Source organism: Leucoraja erinacea, chromosome 1 (genome assembly GCF_028641065.1).
Source record: "Leucoraja erinacea ecotype New England chromosome 1, Leri_hhj_1, whole genome shotgun sequence".
NCBI classification, from domain to species: Eukaryota; Metazoa; Chordata; class Chondrichthyes; order Rajiformes; family Rajidae; genus Leucoraja; species Leucoraja erinaceus.
Window position 1 is genome coordinate 169,223,201 of NC_073377.1, and position 27,902 is coordinate 169,251,102.

The 27,902-nt window shown below is 43.5% G+C and overlaps 1 pseudogene; it reads left to right on the forward strand.

Annotated features, from left to right (window-relative positions):
* LOC129704629 (alpha-1,3-mannosyl-glycoprotein 4-beta-N-acetylglucosaminyltransferase B-like) overlaps positions 1 to 27,902 on the forward strand; it is a 126,604-nt pseudogene that overhangs the window by 48,642 nt on the left and 50,060 nt on the right.

Genomic DNA, 27,902 nt, shown 5'->3' on the forward strand with positions numbered 1-27,902 from the left:
CTGACTGTCTGAGCAATCTTCAGTAAATATAAGTAAAGGGCCTGTCCCACTTGGGCATTATTTGCGCGTCAATTACGCTACATTGTTTACGCGTCACGACATGGGCGCATGGCGTGTATTACGCTCGCATGGTGCGTGGAAAGACGTGGTGGCGTGGGCAGTGACGTGCGGTAGCGTGCAGCGCCCCAGGATTTTGGGATTCACAAATGACACCCAAGTGGGGCAGGCCCTTAAGCAATCCATAAAACAAACCCTAGCCCCGTCCGTACATGGCTTCTTTATTCTGAATCTCCATAAATGATCTGCCTTGAAAATCTTATCCATGTGGACATAATATGTATTTTATGTTAATGTTTAATTATTTCATTATTTAAAACATCTCAGTCATTTAGGATTAAACTCTCCAGCTCTTTAATATTATTGGTAACAATAGAATCTTTTAGTTATGTATCTGGCAGTTCTTAATTCACCTTGTGAGGGATTTTGATTGAGGCTTTACACTGAGACAGAGTATTATTTCTTATTTAATATCCAAGCATCCTGATAATATGTTGAAGTGAACAGTGAGGTTGGTTTTCACTTATGATGCCTCGTGTTCCCAAGGCAGTAATTGCCACAAAATGGGTTGGGTGGCCCTAACCCCATTTCAGCGACTTACTGTTGGATGACTGGTTCGGTGTGTAACCTGCTTTTTCAAAGGTTTCAAGGGTTTTTTATTGTTGCCTGTACCAATTAAGGTGCAGTGATATGCGAATTACCATACAGCCATACTAAAAATGCAACAAGAAACACAACTACATAAATGTTAACATAAACATCCACCACAGCAGATTCCCCACATTCCTCACTGCGATGGAAGGCAATAAAGTCTAATCTTCCCTTATTTTTCTCCTGCGGTTGGGGCAGTCGAACCATCCGTCAGGGCGATCCCACAGCCCGCGGTCGAAGCCCCCGTGTCGGGGCGATCGAAATTCCAGCGTCGGGGCAGTCGAAATTCCTGAGGCTTAGAGTTCCTGATGTCGGTCTTAAAAAAATAAAATCACTTTGAGGGCTTAAAATGTGATAAAAATATGAATAAGTGAAACATAAAATGCTGAAGTAAGTCAGTAGGTCAAGCAGCACCTCTGGAGGGACTGGACAGGCGACTGGACACCGCGAGCTCCATGGTTAAAGTCCCGCAGGCATCCGCGGTGAAGCTCTCGAAGTCGGTCTCCAGCAGAGGCCGCCAACTCCTCAATGTTAGGCCGCATTGCGGACAGAGATACGATACAGAAAATAATCGCATCTCCCTCGAGGTAATGGATTAGAAAAAGTTTCCCTCAACCCCCTCCTCCACCCCTCAAATAAAACAAGCTAAAGAACACTAAAACATACATACATTTAACACGTACTAACAAAAACCAACGAAGAAGGAAGGGACAGACAGATTGTTGGCGTGGCAGCCATTGCTGGTGCCACCTGGTGATAATACGTAACTCAGGGCGACTATGATCCTGATTTGCTAACACCACCCCCACAGCACACATGACAACTCCCGGTGGCATTTATCTTGCTGGTAGTAGACCATGGCACAGTTGGAGATCCCTATACTGGCCAGAGGCTTTGGACATCCATGTGACAGCTAAAGGTTCAGGTTTATTATTGGCATGTACACCAGGGTTCGGTGAAAAACACTGTATTGTGTGCTAGGTTTTTGTGGACAGTACCATGAGTTATGGAAGGACTGCTCAGAAGCCCGATAATGGAATAACATTAACGCAAAATGGAACAAAGAAATGGGAGATATTACTGTGTTTAAGAAGGAACTGCAGATGCTGGAAAATCGAAGGTAGACAAAAGTGCTGGAGAAACTCAGCGGGTGCAGCAGCATCAATGGAGCGAAGGAAATAGGCAACTTTTCGGCCCGAAACTTTGCCATCAGTCTGAAGAAGGGTTTCGGCCCGAAACGTTGCCTATTTCCTTCGCTCCATAGATGCTGCTGCACCCGCTGAGTTTCTCCAGCATTTTTGTCTACCTGGGAGATATTACTCATGGCCATCCCTGATATTTGCAGTGCCTCGCTGCACTGATGTAAATGAATTCATTACCTTAGAATCACAACGGCGAGTTTGAAAGAGTTGTTGATGTAGCCCAGTCCATCACACAGCCCAGGCTTCCCATCACTAACATGATCAAACAATTGTCCCACCCCTGGAATTCCTTCTTCTCCCTGCTCCCGTCCAGCAGAAGGTCCAGAAGCTTAAAAGTGTGCACTGCTAGACTCAGGAACACCTTCATCCCCTCTATTATCAGGCTCCTGAGCAGTCCTTCCATAATCTTTGTTACCGTCTGTTCACATTTACCCCATTGTGGGCATTAGATTGAACGAATGCGCTACAAATTGAGAGCTATATTCTGCACTCTGTATCTTGCACTTTGCTCTATCTATTGTACTTGAGTTTGGATTGATTGTATTTATATATAGTAGTTTCTGATCTGATTGGATATCAAGGATGGCTATTCGTCATATCTTGATACACGGGATTATAATAAACCAAAACCTAAAGTTGGACCTTCAGTAATGACGGACACAAGATTCCTCTGCCCTCTGGGTGAAAATAAATCAACCCCCCCCCCCACCAGGTCTTGTGGCACCAATCATGAACTTTGAATTATTATTGAGCCTACTAAAATTATTTTAGTGCCTACTAAAAAGACAAGCATTCTCCATTATGCTAACTCAAGAAAATGAGCATGCATTCACATAACAATTGCAATGATCTCAGGATCTCTCCAAGTGTTTTTTAGAACCAATGAAGTCCTGTTGATATCACCAAAGTAACGAACCGTGACTAGACACAAAATACTGGAGTAACTCAGCGGGACAGGCAGCATCTCTGGCGAGAAGGAATGGGTGACGTTTCTTGAACCGTGACCATCTCTTCAATATATACCTCCATTATTTTGTATTGATGGACGTTAGCCAATTTTCACTTTACATCAAGTATGAAAAGGCAAATGAAAATAAAAGAAAGATTGCAGATGCTGGAAATGGGAAAAATAACTGGAAAGTACAAGAACATTTCAGCAGATCAGGAAACAAGAAATAGTTAACATTTTAGGTCAAAGATCCTTCAGTTTTTATGTCAGCATGAAATAGTGCTGCATTTATCCTTCAGCTTTGTTCTAATAACTGGAGAATTTGATAGGAGCAAATCAAGTCCAATGACCCAGTACTTGAAAGAAATGGGTGGATATCAAGCCTAATCCTGTTTAATGATATAAAATGTTGAATGTAAGGAGCTAAAAGACATGGAGCTTGTGTTTATTTGCTTTGTATCTTAATTTCCAAGAAACTTGAGCAAGCTGTTTGGTGCACCATCTGAAATGTTCACAGCAAAACCATGACAGAAGGACAAAAGAGAAAGTATGTTAGTGATTTAAAGATTGCACGCTGCTGATTTGAAGATTGAACGAGTTATCACAGTCATGAGTTATACAATGTGGAAACACACCCTTTGGCCCAAATTGTCCACACTGACCAACAGTACTATTTACGTGTGAGCCAGAGAAAGCAGATCAACAAACACACATTACAATCGCTCCACACTCTTAAACCTCTATTCCGACAGCCAGACACTGTCAATGGCTCGATTGTAATCATGTTGCATCTTTCTGCTGACTGGTTAGCACGCAACAAAAGCTTCTCCCTGTACCTTGTTACACGTGACAATAAACTCAACTGAACTGAAATCTACATTAGTCTCACCCACTTGTGTTTGGCCCATATCCCTCCAAACACATCCTGTCCATGTACCTGTCCAAAATGTTTTTTAAACATTGTGGTAATACCTGCTTAAACATTGCGATTGTAGCTACTAATTTAATGAGGGAACTGGGCATGAGGAGTGCCCAAGAAGAGTAAGGTGACGTGCCTCAATGACTATCGACCAGTGGCACTAACGCCAGTGGTGATGAAGTGCTTTGAGAGGTTGATCATGGAGCAAATCAACTCCTACCTCGACAAAAACCTGGACCCACTACAGTTCGCTTACCGCTACAACAGATCAACGGTGGATGCGATCTCGCTGGCCCTCCACTCCGCACTGGACCACTTGGACAACAAAAACTCATATGTCAGGCTGTTATTCATTAATTACAGCTTGGCATTTAACACAATCATCCCCTCCAAGCTGGCTACCAAACTCGCAGAACTGGGTCTCTGCGCATCCCTCTGCAACTGGATCCTCGACTTCCTCATCCACAGACCACAGTCTGTTCGTATTGGTGGAAATGTGTCAACCTCGATAACAATCAGCACGGGAGCACCTCAAGGCTGCGTGCTCAGCCCCCTGCTGTACTCACTCTATAACCATGACTGCGTAGCGAACCACATAGTGCAAACTCCATCATCAAGTTCGCTGACGACACCACTATTGTGGGGCGTATCACTGATGGGGATGAGTCAGAGTATAGAAGAGAGATCGAGCAACTGTCCATATGGTGCCAGCGCAATAACCTGGCCCTCAACACCAGCAAAACCAAGGAACTGATTGTGGACTTTGGAAGGAGTAGGAGGGGGACCCACAGCCCCATTTATATCAACGGGTCGATGGTTGAAAGGGTCAAGAACTTCAAATTCCTGGGTGTGCACATCTCTGAAGATCTTTCCTGGTCCGAGAACACTAACGCAATTATCAAAAAAGCTCATCAGCGCCTCTACTTCCTGAGAAGATTACGGAGAGTCGGTTTGTCAAGGAGGACTCTCTCTAACTTCTACAGGTGCACAGTAGAGAGCATGCTGACCGGTTGCATCGTGGCTTGGTTCGGCAACTTGAGCGCCCTGGAGAGGAAAAGACTACAAAAAGTAGTAAACACTGCCCAGTCCATCATCAGCTCTGACCTTCCTTCCATCGAGGGGATTTATCGCAGTCGCTGCCTCAAAAAGGCTGGCAGCATCATCAAGGACCCACACCATCCTGGCCACACACTCATCTCCCTGCTACCTTCAGGTAGAAGGTACAGGGGCCTGAAGACTGCAACGACCAGGTTCAGTAATAGCTACTTCCCCACAGCCATCAGGCTATTAAACCTGGCTCGGACAAAACTCTGATTATTAATAACCACTTTCTGTTATTTGCACTTTACCAGTTTATTTATTCATGTGTGTGTATATTTATATCATGGTATATGGACACATTTATCTGTTTTGTAGTAAATGCCTACTATTTTCTCTGTGCTTAAGCAAAGCAAGAATTTCATTGTCCTATACAGGGACACATGACAATAAACTCACTTGAACTTGAAATTGTCTTTCTCTTACCTTATGTTATCTTAACAAGTGGAACAAGCAGCTCATCCATCTGCCCCCATATTTATGACAGAGGAATGTGAAGAGCCATTAAAACCTATTCACTACCCAAGCTGCCGAACATCCACTAAGCCACAATCACAGAGTGGCACTAGCTAATCAGAAAGGCTGACTTCATCAAACATTTCAGAATAATAAGACTATTCATATACCAGGACTCTTTCTCCATCCAATTAAGGCATAATTGATCAACATTCAATCTCCCTTGGTGCCCCTATAGAATGACAATCTATCGATTCCATCCAAAGCCTTTTGGAGTTTCTAGATTCCCACTACTACTTAGTGGAAACAGTGTGTTTTAATTGGGTTCTGGTGTCTGCAGATGAGGAAACGAGAAATACTATTAACATTTTAGATCAAAGATCTTTCATCATTTTTCATGCAGGATGAAATATGCAGTACAGAAAGCTTCTATCTTTTAGAGAATGCAGCAATATTGGAGGAATGGATGGATGTGAATCATGTGCAGACAGAGGAGATTAGTTTAACATGGCATCATGTTTGATGCAGGCACCGTGGACTGAAGCTCCTGTGCTGCACTTGTCCATGCTTTATGCTTACTGCACTGGCAGCAACAAGGTATCTGGTCAATATCCAATTTGCGTTTGACAGAGGAGGAGGCCCTGGTCAGTATGGGAATGGGAGGGGGAGTTAAAGTGTTTACCAACCAGGAGGGTGAGGACCAATGGAAATTGGAGGAACAGCACCTCATATTTTGCTTGGGCAACTTACAGCCTAGCGGTATGAATATTGACTTCTCTAATAACCTTTGCTTTCCCTCTCTCTCCGACCCTCCCCCAACCCTAGTTGTCCCACTAGTTTCACTGCCATCATGATTAATTTTACTGTTTGTCTGCCATGTTGTCACCTTCCCATCAGCCAACAACCAACTATTCTACATTTCATTGATCATCATCTGTCATTTTCACGCCTTACCCTTCCATATACCTAGTCTTCTTCTCCCCTGACTCTCAGTCTGAAGAAGGGTCTCGACCCAAAACGTCACCCATTCCTTCTCTCCAGAGATGGTGCCTGAGTTACTCGAGTATTTTGTGTCTATCTTCTGTGTAAACCAGTATCTGAATTTCCTTCCTACACAAGGTATCTGTTTGATTGGATTTCAGCTAATTAGGTACAACGGCCATAAAACTGCCAAGATAATTACTCATTGAACGAGCATTGAAACTTTGGGAATCAAATTGGATGAGTGGAATACAGTGGAGGAATTAAGGGCAAGACTGCTTTATCAAAGGGAGCTGAGGGAATGCTCTGTGTTCTGTTTCACAGAGACATGGCTCACCCTCAGCTCCTCAGAATCAGCGGTCCATAGAAACATAGACATAGAAAATAGGTGCAGGAGTAGGCCATTCGGCCCTTCGAGTTGCACGCCATTCAATATGATCATGGCTGATCATCCAACTCAGTATCCCGTACCTGCCTTCTCTCCCCCCCCCTGATCCCCTTAGCCACAAGGGCCACATCAGTGGTATAGCCAATGAACTGGCCTCAACTACCCTCTGTGGCAGAGAGTTCCAGAGATTCACCACTCTCTGCGTGAAAAAAGTTCTTCTCATCTCGGTTTTTAAGGATTTCCCCTTTATCCTTTAGTCCAGCCTGAGGTTTCTCCATCCATCGCATGGACTGTACGCTGGCATCTGGGAAATGGAGAGGAGGTGGCGTCTGCCTCATGGTCTACTCTGTGTGGTGCTCAGACATGGCAGTCCTATCTAACTCCTGCTCTCCACACCTCGAGCATCTGGCAGTGAAGTGCCGTCCCTTCTACCTACCTTCCCTCCTTCATCCTGACCGCGGTCTATATCCCACCCCAGGCAGACGTCCGTCTGGCACTGGAGGAGCTGCACGCCGTGGTCAACAAGCACCAGACGTCTTACCCCGAGGCATTTACCACCGTATCCGGGGACTTCAACAAAGTCGACCTGAAGAAATCTCTCCTTAACTTCCACCAACATGTCTCCTGCTGCACCAGAGGACCTAACACCCTTGACCACTGCTACACCACCATCAAAAATGCCTATTGATCTATCCCTTGAAGAGCGCACCCCCAGAGGTGAGGACAGTACAGAGCTGGTCGGGGGGGGCAGAGGAACAACTACAGCATTGCTTGGAGTCTGTAGACTGGGCAATGTTCAAGGACTAGGCAACAGATCTGAACGAATACGCCACAGTCGTTACAGACTTCAAAAGGAAATGTGTGGAGGACTGCATCCCAACAAAAACCTTCCGAGTGTTCCCTAACCAGAAGCCTTGGATGAGCCATGAGATCCGCACTCTTCTGAAGTCCAGATTCCGGGCATTCAGGTCTGGAGATGCAGAGGTCTATAAGAAGTCCAGATACGACCTTGGTAAGGCCATCAAAAAGTGACTTCTGCTCCAAGCTGGAGGATGAGACAGATGTTCGGCAACTGTGGCAGGGCTTGAATGCCATCACAAGGCGAAATCAGGAGGCGGCTCAAATGACAGTGAACCATCACTCCCTATTGAGCTCAACACGTTCTACGCACGGTTTGATAGGGAGAACACGGATGTGCCTTCCTGAGCCCCCATTCGCCGTGATGGTATTTCGGTCACAGTCACAGAGGCCAACGTCAGAAGATCCTTCAGAGGGGTGGACCTGATGGTATACCGGGTTGTGTTCTCAAAACCTGTGTGGACCAACTGGCTGTAGTTTTTGCGGACATTTTCAACCTCTCACTTAAAAGGGCATCAATAATACCAGTGCCCAAGAAGAGCAAGGTGATGTGCCTCAACGACTATTGACCAGTGGCACTAACGTCTGCGGTGATGAAGTGCTTTGAGAGGTTGATTATGGCGCATATCAACTTCTGGTGGCTATTGTGCAGCTTTGGGAATGACACAAGTTGAAGCAACATTGATGCTCCCTCATATGACTGTTCACAGGAGCTTGCAAGCCGGTGCCACAGAGGTCCAGCAATTTCTCCTTGTGTGGGTTAATAGGATTGACCAGACCCCTCCCTCGGGATGTAACCATGACCCCACGAGTCAGCGGCCACGTTAAGATAACTGCATGTCCTCTCCAACTGTTGTGTGTCAGCCAGCCAAGACTGTCCTTGTTCACTCCAAACCCAGGCCTTTAAACTCAGAGCTGTTCAAGGTTGATTCTAAGAGCAGTCACCTCTCCCGATAGTCAGCAGCCTCACACAGTTCTACCTCCATTACGTGATAAACCTCAAGGTCAGTTGTCATTTCTACAAAAAACGCTATGGTTTTATTTATGAATTGGGAGTTTATTATTTAGTGCTGGCTTTTACTTTTGGTGGGCAGTATTGGAGGAAGGTACAGTGGTGGTGAAAGGAATCACTTCCAGAGAGACATTCTAAATCATTTCAATCTTCTGAGAGTTGTGTATTTTTTCTTCTTCCTTTGATCTACATTTAGTAATTGTGAATTGGTCAGGTTTATTACAACTTCACCAGCTCCCATTTATTGCAGTAGTGATGGACCAGGCAGTATTCAGTATTCAGTATTTACTTTAATGTCATTTTAACTGAGTACTTACATACACAGATGAAACGAAAAATTGTTTCTCAATCAGTTCCCATCAGTGTGGTTAATAAACTCAGAATAAATACAGGCAGGTGTTAATGGTGTTCTCTGGTCCCTCCGTCCCCCTTTGTTTAATCATTCTGTATTTCCTGATTATTCTGTATCTTCTCTCTTTCTATTTTTTTTCTTGTTTTTTCTCTTTATGTACAACTACTACGGACTGACGCAAAACTGCATTTCGTTGTACTGATACTTGTATTTTGTGCGATGACATTAAAGTTGAATTGAATTGAATTGAATTGAAATGGACCAATGTCTCACAGCTTTGTATCTGCTCCGATGTTGCAGCTTTGTAAATATGTTTGTTTCCCACCAGATATACACTATCTCTGCTGACGTTTGCTTATATAACATTAACTTATTGGAAGTTTCATGCTGTGAAAGTACAACAACCTGAAATTGAACTGAACCCCCCTCAACTTATTCCATTATGTGGGTCTTCAGAATCATGAAACGATAAAACACTGGGAACAGAGGGTTCAATCTGCACAGACCATCACGCACCCATTTACACTGACCTACATGAACCCCATCTCATTGTCTCCACATTCTCATTACCTCTCCCCCAGAGTCTACCCCTCATATATACACTGGGAGGAAACTGCTGTACCACAGAATCACAGAGAACGTGCAAACTCCACACAGGTAGCATTGCAGGTCAGGATTTAATTGTTGCTGGAGCTGTGAGGCTGTGCTTGTAGCTAAATGGAGAGCAACCTTTGAGAGGATAGAAACAAGAAACTGTAGCTGCTGGTTCACCAAGGAAAGACACAACATGCTGGAGTAACTCAGCGAGCCAAGCTGTGTCCCTGGAGAACATGGAGAGGTGACATTTTGGGTCGGGGCCCATTTTTCAGTCTGAAGAAGGGTCCCAACCCATCACCTATCCATGTTCTCCAGGGATGCTGCCTGACCCACTGAGTTACTCCAACATTTTGTGTCCAACCATTGATGTCACACAGCTGAGACATCAGTAAACCCAGTGTAGGATGGGAATCCTTAATTTAGTGCTGCTCCTCACAATATTCTTGGATCCCTGAAGTAATGAAGTGTAGACCACTGTATAAATGTGGAAGAATGTGGACAGTGATCTTGCCCTCCTTGGTCAGGCAAAGCACCACATTATCACATTGCTTTTACATTTTCTCTTTAACTTTTGCTAACATAAACAGCAAGAGAAAATAACAATTGTTGATTCATTCTTTCCTCACAACCAGGACCTTGTAAGGTTTTCTGTAATCCAATTTTCTTTAATTTATTTTGGTCACCAGCTCATTAATTTAAGGTGAGCTTTACATCAGTGCTGGGTAAGTTATTGGAGGAGGTTCGGAGGGATAGGATCTACCAGGGTTTGGAAAGGCAAAGACACATTGGTCTTCGACAAGGTTCCGCATGGGAGGCTGCTCTGGAAGGTTAGACTGCATAGGATCCAAGGAGAGATAGCTGAATAGATAGAAAATTGGCTTGATGGAAGGAAGCAGAGGGTGATGATGGAAGGTTGCTTCTTGTACTGGAGGACGGTGACTAGTGATGTGCCTCAGGGTTTGGTGCTGGGCCTGTTACTGTTTGTTATCTATATCAAAGATTTGGATGAGAACGTACATGCTCAGATTAGCGAGTTTGCAGATGATACAAAAATGGGTGGTATTGCAGATAGTGAAGATGGTTGTGAGCAGGTTCTTGATAGGTTTGGGGCTCCCACGGCTGGAGCCCCAAAGATGACCCCTGACAGACACCACTCGCTCCGTGATGGTAAGTCCACAGGCTCCCGCGATGGAGCTTCCAGTCTTGCATCTCCGTCAAAGTAAGAGATTAGAAAAAGTTTCCCCCACCCCACCCCCCACATAAAACAAGGTAAAGAACACTAAAAAACATACATTTAAAACATACAAAACACACAAAGAAGGAAAGGACAGACAGACTGTTGGCGAGGCAGCCATTGCTGGTGCCACCCAAGTCTTTATTATTGGTCTTAAGTGCTAATGAAGGCCAAGTAGAACTAGGTTATTGGCCATGCACATTGACATCAAATGGCACACAACTCACTGTTGATCTTTCTGGCAAATATCTGAGAGTCAAATGGTGCTTTGGACCCCAGAGGGGTTCCATCTTTTATGTTTCCACATCAGTGACTGTCCCCTTCACAGCTGTTCTTCAAGTCATACAGTGAAGTCTGTGAAACTGTGTGTCTCATACAAAATAACATAGACCTCCTGTGCTGTACAGTATGTACAGAGGGGAATGAGTCGTTCCTGAGTCTGGTGGTGCACACTTACAAGCTTCTGTACCTTCTGCTGTAAACTATGTTTTAAAGTGCATTAGAATTTCTGACCTTGTATATTTGGTGCTTCATAATAACATGTAAATTTGTGCAGAGGTGCCGTTAATTTTTGTTGGAAGTAAATGGCAATCTCATTTATCTCGGTTCAATGTAGATATAGGTCCGTGAATGCTGTGAATTCAGCGTAAGATCTCGTGTGTTTGCATGCAGCAGCAGTTTTCGAGTTTACAAATAGAGTGATAGTTGTGCTTTATTACTTCATTGCCACCTTTTCATTTCTCTTATTGTAGTTTCACTGGTGATGGGGATACCTACAGTAAAGAGGGAGTCTCACACTTACCTTCTGGACACGTTGAACTCCCTTATCTATGAGCTCTCTCCTGATGAAAAGAGAGATTGTGTCATAGTTATTCTCATTGCAGAGGTTAGTTCAGTTTTCAATGTTATTCTAACTTCAATGATGTTCATCTAAATTTGATTTTCAGAGGCCAGAAACATTATTATCTATCCGTGAGAACTACCAAATGTCTTATATTGTTCTTGGAATTCGAGGTTATTCTTTTGCCATCTGTCACTAGTTTCATTGGGTGTGAAAAAGCTCCAGTAACTTACAAATGGGAGTGAAGGCACTGCCAGTTGATCATAGTTCTTTACTCCATCGATTCAACAAAGTAGGCATCTCCAATAAGCAAACATTAATAGAAACATAGAAAATAGGTACAGGAGTAGGCCATTCGGCCCTTCGAGCCTGCACTGCCATTCGATATGATCATGGCTGATCATCCAACTCAGTGTCCTGTACCTGCCTTCTCTCCATACCCCCTGATCCCACAAGGGCCACATCTAACTCCCTCTTAAATATAGCCAATGAACTGGCCTCAACTACCTTCTGTGGCAGAGAATTCCACAGATTCACCACTCTCTGTGTGAAAAAGGTTTTTCTCATCTTGGTCCTAAAAGATTTCCCCCTTATCCTTAAACTGTGACCCCTTGTTCTGGACTTCCCCAACACCGGGAACAATCGATCAATCGATCAATATTTGCTCTTGCACGATACCATAAAAGTTGCTGTGCATTTACAATACTTTATTTTTGTTTTGGCCAAACTAATTTTCTAAGTGGTCTCTGTGCTTACAGTAATTCTTCAGTTATTTGATGACCTTCATTATTTTGAAAACACAGAGCTCATAAAAACAGAGGCTCCTATTGTGCAGCTCCAATTCTGGAGCTTATTCTAATTCCAACACTGGGGATTGGAACACTACATTGTCTGGTAGATTTTAAGTAGACTAAAAAATGCTGGAGAAACTCAGCGGGTGAGGCAGCATCTATGGAGAGAAGGAGTAGGCGACAGGGGGGGAGGTTATGAATTACATTCATCAATAGTCAAAGAGAGAGGAAAAACAGATCTAATGTCTTTGGTGTGGCATTGGACAGAAACACCTTAAATTCACCACGCTCACCTTTATTCACATTCCAGACTAATAACAAGGCACAGACAAACATCTATAACAGCTTCTGAGAAAACAAAAAGATCATAATAGTATTGGTTTATTTAATAGATAATCAAAGTCACCAGGTTTGTATTTGATATTACTTACTTGGTATTCCATATGTATTTAACCCTACCTTTAATACAACCGGAAATCTCTTTATTATCTCTGAAAATCTGGCCTATACCTAGCATATTGATGCAATCATAAAGAAAGCCGTCAACGCCTCTACTTCCTTGGAAGATTGAGGAGATCGGACAAATGCCAACAGAGATTTTCTTGAACCTCTACAGGTGTAGAGTAGAGAGCTTATTGACTGGGTGTATCATGGCCGTGTTGGGCAATGCAAATGCCCAGGGACAAAGGAGATTACAAAAAATGTTGAACGCTGCCCAGTCCAACACAGGTATTGACCTCCCCACCATCGAAGTGATCTTTAGAAGGCGCTGTCTCAAAAAGGTGGGCATCACCATGAAGGATCCACACACCCTGGTCATGTTCTCATTTAATTCCTACCGATGGGAAGAAGGTATAGGAGTTTGATCATTCTAACATCCATGTTCAGGAACAGCTTCTTCCCAATAACCAACAGGCCACTGACTACTGTTATGCTGCAAGTAAAGCCCCTGTCCCACTGACGTGTCCTTGGCACGCTAATTACGTGACTTCATCATCGCAACGGTCCCGCGAAGGTCGTGCGCAACTTCATGCGCCCGCACAGCCGTCTGGAGCGCGTGACGTCATTTGAAGATGGACACAAAGCTGGAGTAACTCAGCGGGACTGGCAGCATCTCTGGAGAGAAGCAATGGGTGACGTTTCGTGTCGAGACTCTTCTTCAGTCTGAAAGAAGGGTCTTGACCCAAAACGTCATCCATTGCTTCTCTCCAGAGATGCTGCCGGTCCCGCTGAGTTACTCCAGCATTTTGTGTCTATCTTCAATTTTCTTGGCCCCGCTCTGGGAGTAGAAGTGGGGGCGGATCCGGACCGCAACGGCCGTGAGCCCCAGGCCGAGTTCGGCGATCGTTTGCCGGCTTCTGCTGCTGTTGGAGGTGAGACGTTGCGTCGTGCCAGGGTCTTGGGCCTGTCCCACTTTGGCCGTCAGTTCCGCCACAGGCTGTTGGCGCGCGAAGATTTTGTTCGCTACAAAAATTACGGAGCCCCGCGCGATGTCAACGCACGAGGTCGCGTAATTTGCATGCCAAGGACACGTAAGTGGGACGGGCCCTTAAGACACATTCGGAGATTTACCAGAATGGTATTAGGGTTGAAGAAAACTGAGAAAAACAAGAAAGTTATGGGGAGATTTAACAGAACTGTTCCAATTACGAGAGCTTTTAATAAGCAAAGAGAAATAGCCACTTCTGATCATTGGAGGGGGTGGGTGGTAGATCAATCAATCAATCATATTTATTCATCACATACACAATAAAGTGCAGTGAAATGAATTTGCCAGCAGCGGTACAATCAAAAAGAACACACAATATACAATAAAAACGTAACACAAACATCCACCACAACATTCTTCACTGTGGTGGAAGGCACAAAGTACAGTCAGTACTCTATTGTTCCCCCGTGGTCAGGGCCATAAACCTCGGCAGTCGGTGGGGGCGCTGCAAGACGGCTGGCCTGCCGGCAGTGTGTGGAGGTGAAGGAGCATAGGTCAATAACAAGAGGGCACTCATTGAAGGAGATTAACAGAAGAAAGGGCTAGAAATGATTTTACCTGGCCTTTTTATGACTTTTTATAACTTGCAAAGATGGTAGCAGCAGATTCAGTTGTAATTTTCAGAAGAAAGTTGGATAAATACTTTGGACAAAGAGTGACTATGAAGAAAGGGAATGTGATTCATTGACAAGCTGTCAATAAATGATACAGACATGATGCGCTAAGCAATCTAATTATCTGTTGCACAATTTCAGGCTCCTAAATGAGAATACGGTGACAATTAAAAAAAATGTATAATACATGATGAAATTTCAACCATCTTGTACAGCATAACTGTGTGCCCTACATCAGCATGGATGGATTCTAATGGTCTTCACTGATTTGGTAGTCATCTGACAGAGCTGTATTGCCTGCTATTATTAAATTTGCTTCAGTTTCATTCTCCCAAAACATGAAACGAAAATCAGATGAATTCTATATTGTGTAAGGCCATTATATCATGAGGCAAGGGACAAAGCCTACTCTCTAGTTATCCCTCCTTGTGTAACTATGACAGTGCTTGGGATTATCTTTGATTCATGACAAGTGAAGTGGCTGGTTAATCATCTATTACTGAACGTGGTATGATTGCAGCAAACAGAATTCTTGGATCATATTTAGGCCTACAGCATGTGACTTGTCATGATATCTAAAATCTCCCCAGTACTTTGAGCTTTTAATGTGTGTCTAACCAGAACCAGGTCATGCTGACCAATCTGAAGTGTCAATGTACTTATTCGGTGAGGTGAGATACAACACTGGTAGGCTTGGCTCCTGTCCCTATAGCCTTGAGGCCTGGCAGTTGATTAGCATCTAGATTGATGTCTGTTTAAAGTCAGCTTAACAAGTTGTGACTGTGCCAAAGCGCGTGGACAGGTGAACAATGGTGCAGAGGAGAGCACTATTTTAAAGTCAGGAATTGGATTAAATTGTTTGGGAAAAGTGGAAAGAAAACTTTACTCGGCAGGTTTAATTTGGCAGTGAGTTATGCCACTTACCTGAAACATGAATCATAAAAGGTGCATGACATTGGGAGCTCTGTATAATGAGATATAGTCTTACATTTACTGCTCTGTGTTTGACCCAGTGGGTGACTGCACTAATATTGCACGTCCAAAGTACAAAATGCCTTCCTATAGTCATCAAAATTAAAATGAATAAACATGTTGTGAAACACCTGGTGTTAAATATATTCTCTGTTTTATTGCACAGGTGGAAGAAACTTATGTTAATGAACTGGCAGAAAAGTTAAAAGACACGTAAGTATTATGTAAGGTATGGTTGATAACAACAATTTATATCATTTCACAAGAAATATAAAGTGGACCTGTCTTAATTTCACCAAGGTAGATAAGGAGATGCTGACCAAAGGTCAGGAGAAAAGGAAGATTCCATTCACCTCCTAACAACCACTCGACAGTAATCTTAGTGGAGACCATGAAAGCATATCATCTTCCTCTGTGTGTGCCTCTGGGAGGCCAGGAAAGTAGGAAAACGGTTTTAAAGATGAGACAGATTACATCAGGGTGCTGTTGGTGTGAAGATATCGGCATGTGCCTTTGGTAAATGGAGATGAAGGATGGGACATATGGATCATCGCTGGTAATGCTGTTAGTGAAAAAATCAGAAATTCTGCAAACATTGACAATTATCATTAAAAAAATTGTTACACAACAGTCAGGAGCCTTGCGTGCCACGACTTTATTTTGGAAATAAACTTAATGCAGATATTTCAGATTCCTTTCTCAGTTGCATTATGGAGTTAACCACACACTAAATGTTGGTGCTATAAACATACGCTGAATAATGGAATTTAATTTAAATTGCATTCTATTTTTCAGTGTATGTTTTAAGTGTTTGCACTTTTTAATTTTGCATCCTAATTAATATAACCTATCTGTTATTATTCCATGTATTCATAGTTCATTTCCTTAGTCTGGTTTTCATGGATTATGCTAAATATTTTGTTAGTGACCATAATATTTTGGTTTAAAATAATTTACTTTTTAAAAATATTGTAAGGTATAGAAGTTGGGATGTAATGTTAAAATTGCACAAGGCATTGGTGAGGCCAATTTTGGAGTATGGTGTACAATTTTGGTCGCCTAATTATAGCAAGGATGTCAACAAAATAGAGAGAGTACAGAGGAGATTTACTTGAATGTTGCCTGGGTTTCAGCAACTAAGTTACAGAGAAAGGTTGAACAAGTTAGGGCTTTATTCTTTGGAGCGCAGAAGGTTAAGGGGGGACTTGATAGAGATCTTTAAAATGATGAGAGGGATAGACAGAGTTGACGTGGATAAGCTTTTCCCAATGAGACTGAGAGTAGGGAAGATTCAAACAAGGGGACATGACTTGAGAATGGAGCGTTATGGTCTGAACGCAGGTTATGGTCTGAGTGCAGGTATATGGGACTAGGGGAGAATACGTGTTCGGCACGGACTAGAAGGGTCGAGATGGCCTGTTTCCGTGCTGTAATTGTTATATGGTTATATGGTTATAAGGTACAGCAAACTTGTAAGATACAAAATATTGTAGGATACAGATGAATTGAAATTGCTCCATGGGATGCTGTAAACTTGTTAGTGCAACTGTTGAAGCAATTCTTGCTGCAGTGTTAAAGTTAACCTTTTTAACCAAACTAATTATGGATAGTGTCAAATTGGTTGCAAGGTAATGTGCTGATCATTATCATAACTGCAATTTCAGCTTTTAAGAACTTACGACAACAACAAATCAGTGGGGCAGATTTTCCACATATCGTGCAATTCTCCACAAAAGTCCCAAGTTCCAGCGCTGACATGGGTTTATGTCAGCCATGGTATCCCCCGCTATGTTGCTCATGCAATTTGATCCCTAGAACTCCACAAGTGGACTCCCAATAGAAGCCGACAGCACCCCACAAACTTGCACGGACTCTTTAGGTCTGGAAATCTGCAAACGGAGTCCTCACTGGGTTGGGTCTGGTGCCAGTGCGGCAGTCTCACTGAAATCAAAGAGGAATCAGAACTGTCAGGAAAATGGAAATCTATTTTATTCGGTTATTTTAATTGTAGGTCATTCTTTTTACATGTCTTCAATTTTCAATCAGTGTATTTTAAATACATATATATTGTTAATAATTCAGGGCTCAAAGACACGTGTTAACGTTCAATTTCAGTGATAACTGTAGCAATTACTGAATCTGGTGCCAGGGTCTCAGTGGCTGTCAAAGCCATTGCATCAATGCAGCTCTTGAGCGGGAAGAGGCCCTGGGTCTGGAGTGTTCCTGGGCCCAGAGTGTTGCTGGGCCCAGAGTGATCCTGGGTTTGGAGTGGTGCTGGGTCTGGAGTGGTACTGGGTCTGGAGTGGTGCTGGGCCCAGAGTGATCCTGGGCCCAGAGTGATCCTGGGTCTGGAGTGTTGCTGGGCCCAGAGTGATCCTGGGTCTGGAGTGGTGCTGGGTCTGGAGTGATCCTGGGTCTGGAGAGGACCTGGGCCCAGAGTGGTGCTGGGTCTGGAGAGGTCCTGGGCCCAGAGTGTTGCTGCTGGAGTGGGTCTGGGTCTGGAGTGGTCCTGGGTCCAGAGTGATGCTGGACGGGTGGAGTGGGCCCTGGGCTGGAGTGACCCCAGGCTGGGGTCGGTTGTGAGTGATCCTGGGAGTGGGTCTGGAGTGATCCTGGGAGAGGGCCCAGAGTGGCGTGTGTCCTTGGCCCAGAGTGATCCCAGGTCTGGGAGTGGCCAGGGCTGGGCCAGGATGGTGGTGCTGGGTAGTGCTGGACCAGTGACCCTGGACTGTACCTGGGTCTGGAGAGTGGTGCTGGGTCTGAAGAGTGTTGACCAACTCTCAAGGTCCCAGAGAATTTTACAAGATCCTGGGTACTTGTCGGCATGTGTGTTGAACTGGTAATCTGGAGTTGAAAGGGCCCAAAGAGTGTTGCTGGGACGGGTGCAGCTGGGCCCTGTGCTGGGAGAGACCCCAGGCTGGAGGTGCACCGGGTTGTGAGTAGACTGGGCTGGGAGTGGCTTGCTGGTGCGGAAGAGGGTGTGGGCTGGGAGAGGTTTGGAGATGGGCGGTCCCTTGGCTGTGAGTGATCTCTGACTTTCCCCAGGCTGGGAGTGGCCCATGGGCTAGGGCCATGGGATGGCGCTGGGACAGGGAGTAGTGCTGGACCATGGTGTGACCCTGTGAAACTGTGCCCCATTTGCTGGTGTGCTGGACCTTGTTTGATGAGTGCACTTGGGACGCATGTCTGGAAGAACAGCATGATCCTGAACACCAACTATCTCAAGAGTCAACTCAGAAGATGTTTACAAGTTGCAATTACAATGACTGCCACCCTTCAAATGCAGATGAGACCGTTATAAATGTCTACTTGTCTTTGGCACTGAAAGTGTGTTCTGAACATTGGTCATGGATAGGAATCTGGTTTTACATTGATATGGGAGAGATTGCTGACAAAAGGTACCCCAAATAAATACAATCAGGACTTCTGCCATCTCGATCATCTCACCTTCAGCAGATCCATTTTATCCAGACCTCTCGAAATTTTTAAATGGAAACCTTTGGAGATTCCACACAAACCACTCTCTGAGTAAAAAGTATGTTAGTAAATCATGAATTTAAAGAGTGGGGCCTTCCACCAAATTATTTTAAAAACCTCTATTCTACCTTCTTAAAAAATAATTCTATGGCTAACTGAAGCTCTGTAGTTGCTGAAACCCAGGCAACATTTAGTAAAAGAATCTCCATTTGTTGCATCAGGCGACCAAAATTGCATACTCTGGACTTTCCATTACATCCCAACTTTATTAATAGAGTTTGTGACAAAAGCTTTCTTTACCACCCTATTTGTTCAAGATGGAGTGTATCCCAGTGTTCACCTACATTCTTTCCCTAAAATTCAGCTCCAAGATGAGCACCTCACATATAAGCATGGATCTTTCAAACTCTTAGGAATCTCTTTAGACTTTGAAACTCTACTTCATTACCCGCAACCCCATAGTATCATCTGCAACTTACTTGGATTACCACACCTCAGCAGGTCATTGGCATGCAACCATGGGAAGGCACCCCACTCGTCATGGACAGATCCACCATTACTCTCTGGCATCTTTGCCACTGTTGAATCCTGATTGTAATACCCAAAACGAACCTTGTGCCCTTCTGAGGAACCTTGTCAAAGGCCTTTGACATCCACTGTTACCCTCATCAATTTGTGACATCTTACAGCAGATTAGGAGCAGGCACAGAATGTTGGCATGAATGTTTATCCACATGTTGGCATGATTATGTATTCTTTCCATTAATTTGCCCACTGAGTGTCATATAATTGAGGTGAATTTAAAAATGGAACAACATGCGCATTCAATCCGGCATGGGACATTTGAAATATTTCTGCCATTGAACATCAACTTCCCTTCCTAGGGAATATCCTGTGGAAAGGAGGATATCCCTTTTATACCAAAGAGACTCTTTGATCCTCATAGTTTCCAAAAACATGTCTCACACAAACTCCTTATGAAACTGTCTCCCCCATATCCTTTGCTCTGCAGAGAGTCTGAAAGGCAGTGCTCGTTATCCTTTTACAATGACTGAAACCCCATTTACTTTTCAAACTGCAGATCAGACCGTTACTTTTAATTTCTTTTTATTCAAGCACCTCATTTACTGTATTATTGTAGTCTTTTTCCGAACCAAGTGTCCAATTTCCCTTGAAAACCATGGCTCTTTACAATTTTTAAGCTTTCCTTTCAACCGAACAGGGTAAAGATTCTGTACTCTTAAAAAAGAGTTCAATGTTACCCCATAAAGCAAACTGTGTTGCATATCATCCTTTCGCATCCTTACAAAGTTACTTTCATGGATAGGTCCAGTTTTGAGTGATTATATTGACAGAATTGGGCTGTTACGATGTTGACTATTTCCTAACAGGAGGGAGAGATTGCTATGTATTGCTGACAGCACATTTTTCATTAGATTTGCATGTGGAACTCTGGATCAACATCAGCCACAAGAATGTCTTCAGGTGATGAAACAGAACATGATTCCACAACAAAACAATGACTCAATGGTTCTTTATTGTCAGATGTGCTGAGGTACAGTGAAATTCTTTTTTTTTTTTTTCCATACAATTCAATAAAGTATTACTATACCCAAGCACAAACCCCCCAATTAATTAGAAAGTGGATAGAAATAGTCCACTGACACAGGATTTACAAGTCAGCAGGTTTTGGCACCATTTCCAAAGTCGAGTTGGGTCCGGTCCATGCGCTTGGCCTACGGCTACAAAACAAATGCTTTATCGCGGTGACTTATCTGATGCTTCTGTTCATTTTGATCAACTGGGACGTGTTTGTGAGACGAGATGTGACCAGGCATGAACTGAGTCATGTGTCGTGGCATGTCTACAGACAAAAGTGAAACCTTTAGGGACTGCAACTATTTTCAAAGAGGAAGATGTCTGGTGTTAATGACTGGAAACATCTGTGACACAGTTAATTCATTCACTGGTATAAACCAACTCAAGGCAAAGCAGCTGTTAGAAAGCTGTGGTTTAGTTAGTTCCATAACTGATTATAAACCATTTCCAACTAAAGTAAATAAAATAATATATAGACACCTGAAGTAACAAGGTGTCATCCCTGACAAAAAGCATATGATATCTCACTTATCAGCTCACAACAGATTTCAGGAAATTGGAAGGCATTTTTGCTGCTGCATGGTTATTTGCCTTGTACTCTGTGAAACTCTGTTTTGCCTAACCATTACATATGCGTTTGAAATTAAATACTGAACTCCATGCTCGGCTGCATTTAAAGTACTTACTCATCACCCAATGAAAATTGGTATTTTTAAATATAAAATGCGTATTAATGCAATGTAAAGATACAGCACTTGAGATCATAGACTTGTGGAGTCATGCAACACAAAAACAGGTCCTTCGGCACAACCTGCCCATGCCGACCAAGGTCCCACCTGCCTGCGTTTGGTCCAAAACCATCTAAACCTTTTCTATGTAGCTGCCCAAATGTATTTTACTGTAAATGAAGTGCTTTGAAGGTTGGCTATGGTGCATATTTGTTGCTGGTGGGCCGAAGGGCCAGTTTCCGCTCTGTATCTCTAAACTAAACTAAACTTAATCCTCCACCCATGCTGAGAATCATAATGCCATGAGGTCTAGTGCAGTAGGTGTTTGCACGGACTCTTTCCATATAACCCTGATGTGCACGTCTTCCTTTCAGCATTGAAACAATATTGATTTACAAATTGTGACCATAAATAATTTCCAAAATGATGCCCTTCGATTAAAAAGAAATATTTAATAATTAAAATTAAGCAAATGCATATTGCAGTTATCTCTGCAAACAGGCCAGTAGATTATAAATCTGTAGCCTTGGCAAAAGTCATCTATACATTACATGTTAATGAAAGCTTCTAATTTGAGCTTGCTGCTTTAATAATGATGAGTCATTGCTGCCTTTGAATATCTTACTACATTATATAACTTCCTCAGAGTTGGAGTTCAACAGCAGCAGAACTGTTATTCTGTTAAATGTTCAAATATTACGAATTTTAAAAGAAATTGAATATTTTTGCACCATGATATACACCCATTTAAAAATAGTCTGTGAGGCGTCTCCAGAGTTATTAGCATGCAACTGATGGAAATATGCCTTATGTTAAGCTGCTGAGGTATGCAATATATTTTACAATGGGCACATATGAGAATGTGGCTCGAATTTCTAGTCAGAAATCTGGGAACTACTAACATGCGTTATGAAGAACAGCCTACTACCTACTTTTCTTTTCCCATAGCCTAAACTTTTTGTTGTTGTAGTGAGTAAATTGAAACTAATATTTGGCATCTAGGCAAAGATTGGCAAAAGTGTGCCACTGTGGTGCAGCAGTAGAGTTGCTGCCTTACAGTGCCAGGTTCGATCCTGACTATGGGTGTTGTCGGTACAGAGTTTATCCGTTCTCCCTGTGACAACGTGGGTTTTCTCCGGGCGCTCCACATTCCAAAGACTTGGAGGTTAATTTGGTTCCTTAAATTGTCCCTAGAGTGTAGATAGAACCAGTGTAAAGGCGATTATGTTCAGAGTGGACTTGGTGAGTCAAAGGGCCTGTTCCCACGCTGTATCTCTCAACTAAACCTCTTCTCGAACTTGTGGGAAACTTCCCCAATGGATTTTTTTTTCTCTCATTACTCATTACCCACGTTGTATAAAATGTTTCTGTCAAATTTGAATTTACTTCCTGCTAATTCTCATTCTGAAGAAATTACTTTTTTTCCACTCTCCCTGCCTCCGTCACATTCTTACTGTGGGAGGCTTCCCATTGTATTACCTGGCAATGGAAAGTCTAGTCACTTTGTTGACTTTTAATTGAAGAGAAACCCAAGAATTTCAAACATCTACCAAGAAATATCACAGCGCCCTTGATACTGACGAGCCAGAGCTGAACCACGCGTCTCGGCATCTGCATACAATGATGTCTGTCTTGTTGCTTCTTGTGCGTGGTGGTTGAAAGATTGGTGGAAACAGGGCCGTGACGTGAACGCTCTTTCCCTAACCCCACCGATGGCTGATTGCTGAAATATTTAAGGGAGGCCCCATTCCTAGTGAGCTGACGGTAGGAAGAAGATGTGAGGCCTGCAGGCTTGGAGCAGTTATTTGCAATTTCAAGTGGCTTCCTGTTGTAGCAGGTGCCAAAGAAGTGACACAATGAAGTCCACAATGGGGTTCTTTATTTTAGTTTTGTCTCTCGCATTTTACCCTCAAGTGGCCTAAATATACCAAAACATATGAATAAGAAGGAACTGCAGATGCTGGTTTAAACAGAAGATAGACACAAAAAGCTGGAGTAACTCAGCGGGACAGGCAGCATCTCTGGAGAGAAGGAATGGGTGACGTTTCGGGTCGAGACCCTTCTTCAGACAGATGTATAATTCTCCTTCTGCCACAAGGTGCTGGCGTATCATAGCCCATCAGCTAATCAGATTGGCATTTAATGCTCTATCACCATAGGTGGACATCTATTATTTATGCAGTGACTGAGGGCATTTATGGAGCAGCATTCTCTTTGCTATACTTTATCTTTTTCTCTCATTACTCAATAACCACACTGTCCAAGATGTTTCTGTCAAATTTTGAATTGCAAAGGTTTTACAACTGCTCCACAAATGGGAAGTCATGATACAGCTTTATAGGACATTGTTTAGGCCACATTTGGAGTATTGCATGCAGTTCCGATCGCCCTGTTACTGGAAGGATGTGGATGGAGGCTTTGGAAAAGTTACAGAGCAGGTTTCCCAGGATGATGCTTGGATTGGGGGGTATTAGCTTGGATAGTTTTAACTGGAATGCCGGAGATTGTGGGAAGACTTGATCGAAGTACATACAATTATGAGAGACAGAAATAGGGTAACATAGAAAATAGGTGCAGGAGTAGGCCATTCGGCCCTTCGGCCCTTCGGCCATTCAATATGATCATGGCTGATCATCCAACTCAGTATCCTGCACCTGCCCTCTCTCCATACCCCCTGATCCCTTTAGCCACAAGGGCCACATCTAACTCCCTCTTAAATATAGCCAATGAACTGGCCTCAACTACCTTCTGTGGCAGACAGTTCCAGAGATTCACCACTCTGTGTGTGAAAAATGTTTTTCTCATCTCGGTCTTAAAGGATTTCCCCTTTATCCTTAAACTGTGACCCCTTGTCCTGGACTTCCCCAACATCGGAAACAATCTTCCTGCATCTAGCCTGTCCAACCCCTTAAAAATTTTGTAAGTTTTTATAAGATCCCCCCTCAATCTTCTAAATTCTAGTGAGTATAAACCAAGTCTATCCAGTCTTTCTTCATATGAAAGTCCTGACATCCCAGGAATCAGTCTGGTGAACCTTCTCTGTACTCCCTTTATGGCAATAATGTCTTTCCTCAGATTAAGAGACCAAAACTGTATGCAATACTCCAGGTGTGGTCTCACCAAGACCCTGTAAAACTGCAGTAGAACCTCCCTGCTCCTATACTCAAACCCTTTTGCTATGAATGCTAACATACCATTCGCTTTCTTCACTGCCTGCTGCACCTCCATGCCTACTTTCAATGACTGGTGTACCATGACACCCAGGTCTCGTTGCATCTCCCCTTTTCCTAATCGGCCACCATTCAGGTAATAGTCTACTTTCCTGTTTTTGCCACCAAAGTGGATAACCTCACATTTATCAATGTAGACACCAATGTTCCCTCTAATTTTTAGTAGTTCGTGTGCGAAGAATTCTGCTAGGAAATGTAATGTCCTCCAGATCCTCGCTGTAAGTAGATTTAATAAACATGTGTTGTATGTTGATATGTGTTCGACTCAACTCATTACAAGGCCCTCGGGTCCTGGCAACATCTTCATAAATCTTCACTGCATCCTTGCCAGCTCGGCCTTGAATGTGGTCAATTCAACCGCAAATAAAATAATGCTATAAGCGGAGAAAACAAACTATTAAAAGCACTCAGTTTGTGAAGCAGCATCTGTGGAGGCAGAGAGATGTTTAGTGCCTCCACAGATGGGGTTTCACACACTGAGTTCCTCCGGTAGTCTGTGTTTTGTTCCAGATTCCAGGTGTGGTGTATCTGGACTTCCAGAAGGCTTTCGACAAGGTCCCACATAAGAGATTAGTATACAAACTTAAAGCACACGGTATTGGGGGTTCAGTATTGATGTGGATAGAGAACTGGCTGGCAAACAGGAAGCAAAGAGTAGGAGTAAACGGGTCCTTTTCAGAATGGCAGGCAGTGACTAGTGGGGTACTGCAAGACTCAGTGCTGGGACCCCAGCTATTTACAATATATATTAATGATCTGGATGAGGGAATTGAAGGCAATATCTCCAAGTTTGCGGATGACACTAAGCTGGGGGGCAGTGTTAGCTGTGAGGAGGATGCTAGGAGACTGCAAGGTGACTTGGATAGGCTGGGTGAGTGGGCAAATGTTTGGCAGATGCAGTATAATGTGGATAAATGTGAGGTTATCCATTTTGGTGGCAAAAACGGGAAAGCAGATTATTATCTAAATGGTGGCCGATTGGGAAAGGGGGAGATGCAGCGAGACCTGGGTGTCATGGTACACCAGTCATTGAAGGTAGACATGCAGGTGCAGCAGGCAGTAAAGAAAGCAAATGGTATGTTAGCTTTCATTGCAAAAGGATTTGGGTATAGGAGCAGGGAGGTTCTACTGCAGTTGTACAGGGTCTTGGTGAGACCACACCTGGAGTATTGCGTACAGTTTTGGTCTCCAAATCTGAGGAAGGACATTATTGCCATAGAGGGAGTGCAGAGACGGTTCACCAGACCAGGACTGATTCCTGACTTGGACTCTCTGAATTTCATTGAGACTGTCTTATGGGCAGGCTAGAAAGACTAGGGATAGAGCTTAAGGATGGTCTTTATACTCTGTAACTCAGAGTTACATTTAGGAGATTGAGGAGGGGATATCGTGTATAGACCCAACAACTAAATGAAAAGAGTCTGTGAAAATTCAGTTAGAGTTGGCTTTACAGTGCCAGAGCCGGGTTTAAGATGCAGAGAGAGGGGATTGTACAAAATTCTTAAGGGGTTGGACAGGCTAGATGCAGGAAGATTGTTTTCCGATGTTAGGGAAGTCCAGGACAAGGGGTCACAGCTTAAGGATAAGGGGGAAATCCTTTAAAACCGAAATGAGAAGAACTTTTTTCACACAGAGAGTGGTGAATCTCTGGAACTCTCTGCCACAGAGGGTAGTTGAGGCCAGTTCATTGGCTATATTTAAGAGGGAGTTAGATGTGGCCCTTGTGGCTAAGGGGATCAGGGGGTATGGAGAGAAGGCAGGTACGGGATACTGAGTTGGATGATCAGCCATGATCATATTGAATGGCGGTGCAGGCTCGAAGGGCCGAATGGCCTACTCCTGCACCTATTTCTATTTCTATGTTTCTATGTTTCTATCTGCAATCTCTTGTGTCTCAATGATATTGCTGGTTGCCTGAATAGATATTAAGTTCACAACATCAAATCTCCTGCAAATGTGATGCTTTAACATTTTCATTATACTTGATAATTTCTGCTTTCAGATGGAGAACAAAACAGAACTTGGACTACAGCTTTTTGATGATGTATGCTCAAGCCAAAGGAAGTTTTTATTTACAGGTATAGTAACAGCAACTTTACGGTGCCTGCTGTATAAAACCTTTAAGAAATCAATTTCATCCCAGCATCTGGCACTCTTAGTACTACTAAAGGTCTATCTCATCAGAGATAGAATCAAGGATGTAATAGTCTCCAGATGAAATAAAAGCAGCTACTGGAGGTTATGACAACTGTACTGAGATTCATCTGAATCGCTGATGTGATTTGTATCTTCATGTAAGCATTTTGACAAATCCTTAGACATAAGTGCAGAGATCAGAAATTAAATGTTCATACCTCTGTATATGACAACATTTAAGAGAAGGAATAACATCCTTCTGTCTTCTATTAGTAAGACAGTTCTGAATCCATACGACCAAGTCACTGTGAATCGCATGCATTTTAATATTCTGGATCAGCTTACCGGGGGGACTTTATCAATGCTTTACTAAAATACATTGAGACAACATCTACCTCTACCTTATCATTGTATTTCCTTTTTTTTAAATGTTGTAATAAATAGAGGTCTGCAACTTTTATTTTGCTTTCTAACTTGATTTTGTTCCCTGCACTTTCCTCTTTGGATTTGTTAATTTATATTTATAGAGAGCACTTCCAAAGTAAATGAAGGTTGGACAGGCAGCATGTCTGGAGAAAAGGAACTGGTAATGTTTCAGGTTGAGATCCTTCCCAAGTCTGGGGAACCTGATGCTTTAACATTTCTGGGGAAGGGTCTCGACCCGAAACATCATCCGTTCCTTCTCTCCAGAGATGCTGCTTGTCCCGCTGAGTTGCTCAATTACGTCCTTGCAGTGCTCTTTGTTGCCCATAGTAGATGCTGTCCATAGAGACTGCAATACCCTCATATTGGTTTCCAGTGCTCATTGTCCAAAAGCATCAAATAGCTCAAAACTAGCAACTTCTGTACACTGCACATGCAAGGAAATTTCACAATAACCTAATGACATGCAGACGTCATTAATCCCTCTACTGGGAGGGAAGGAGAGAAGGGAGGAATTGCTCACCCTCCCTGAATTGCTCACCGTGTCTCCCCGGGGAGAGAGCGGGGTGGAGCCGGGGCTGTGTGCGTGAAGCACGGCGACTGGAGGGGCGGGAGCGCTGCCTTGGGACCGTAAGGGACCTCCCCCTCTCCCCCTTCTCCATTCCCCCTCACACCCCACTCCCCATCCACCCTTCTCTCCCCCCTCCACCCGGGGTAGATCTACCCGAGCCGAGAGTAGATTACTCCAATGATCCTAGAGTGGAGCTTTGGATAACTCTAGCGCGGGGCCCCCCTTAGGCGCGGGGTCCAATTGGGAGAAATCTGTCCAATCGGCTTAAGGCCGGCCC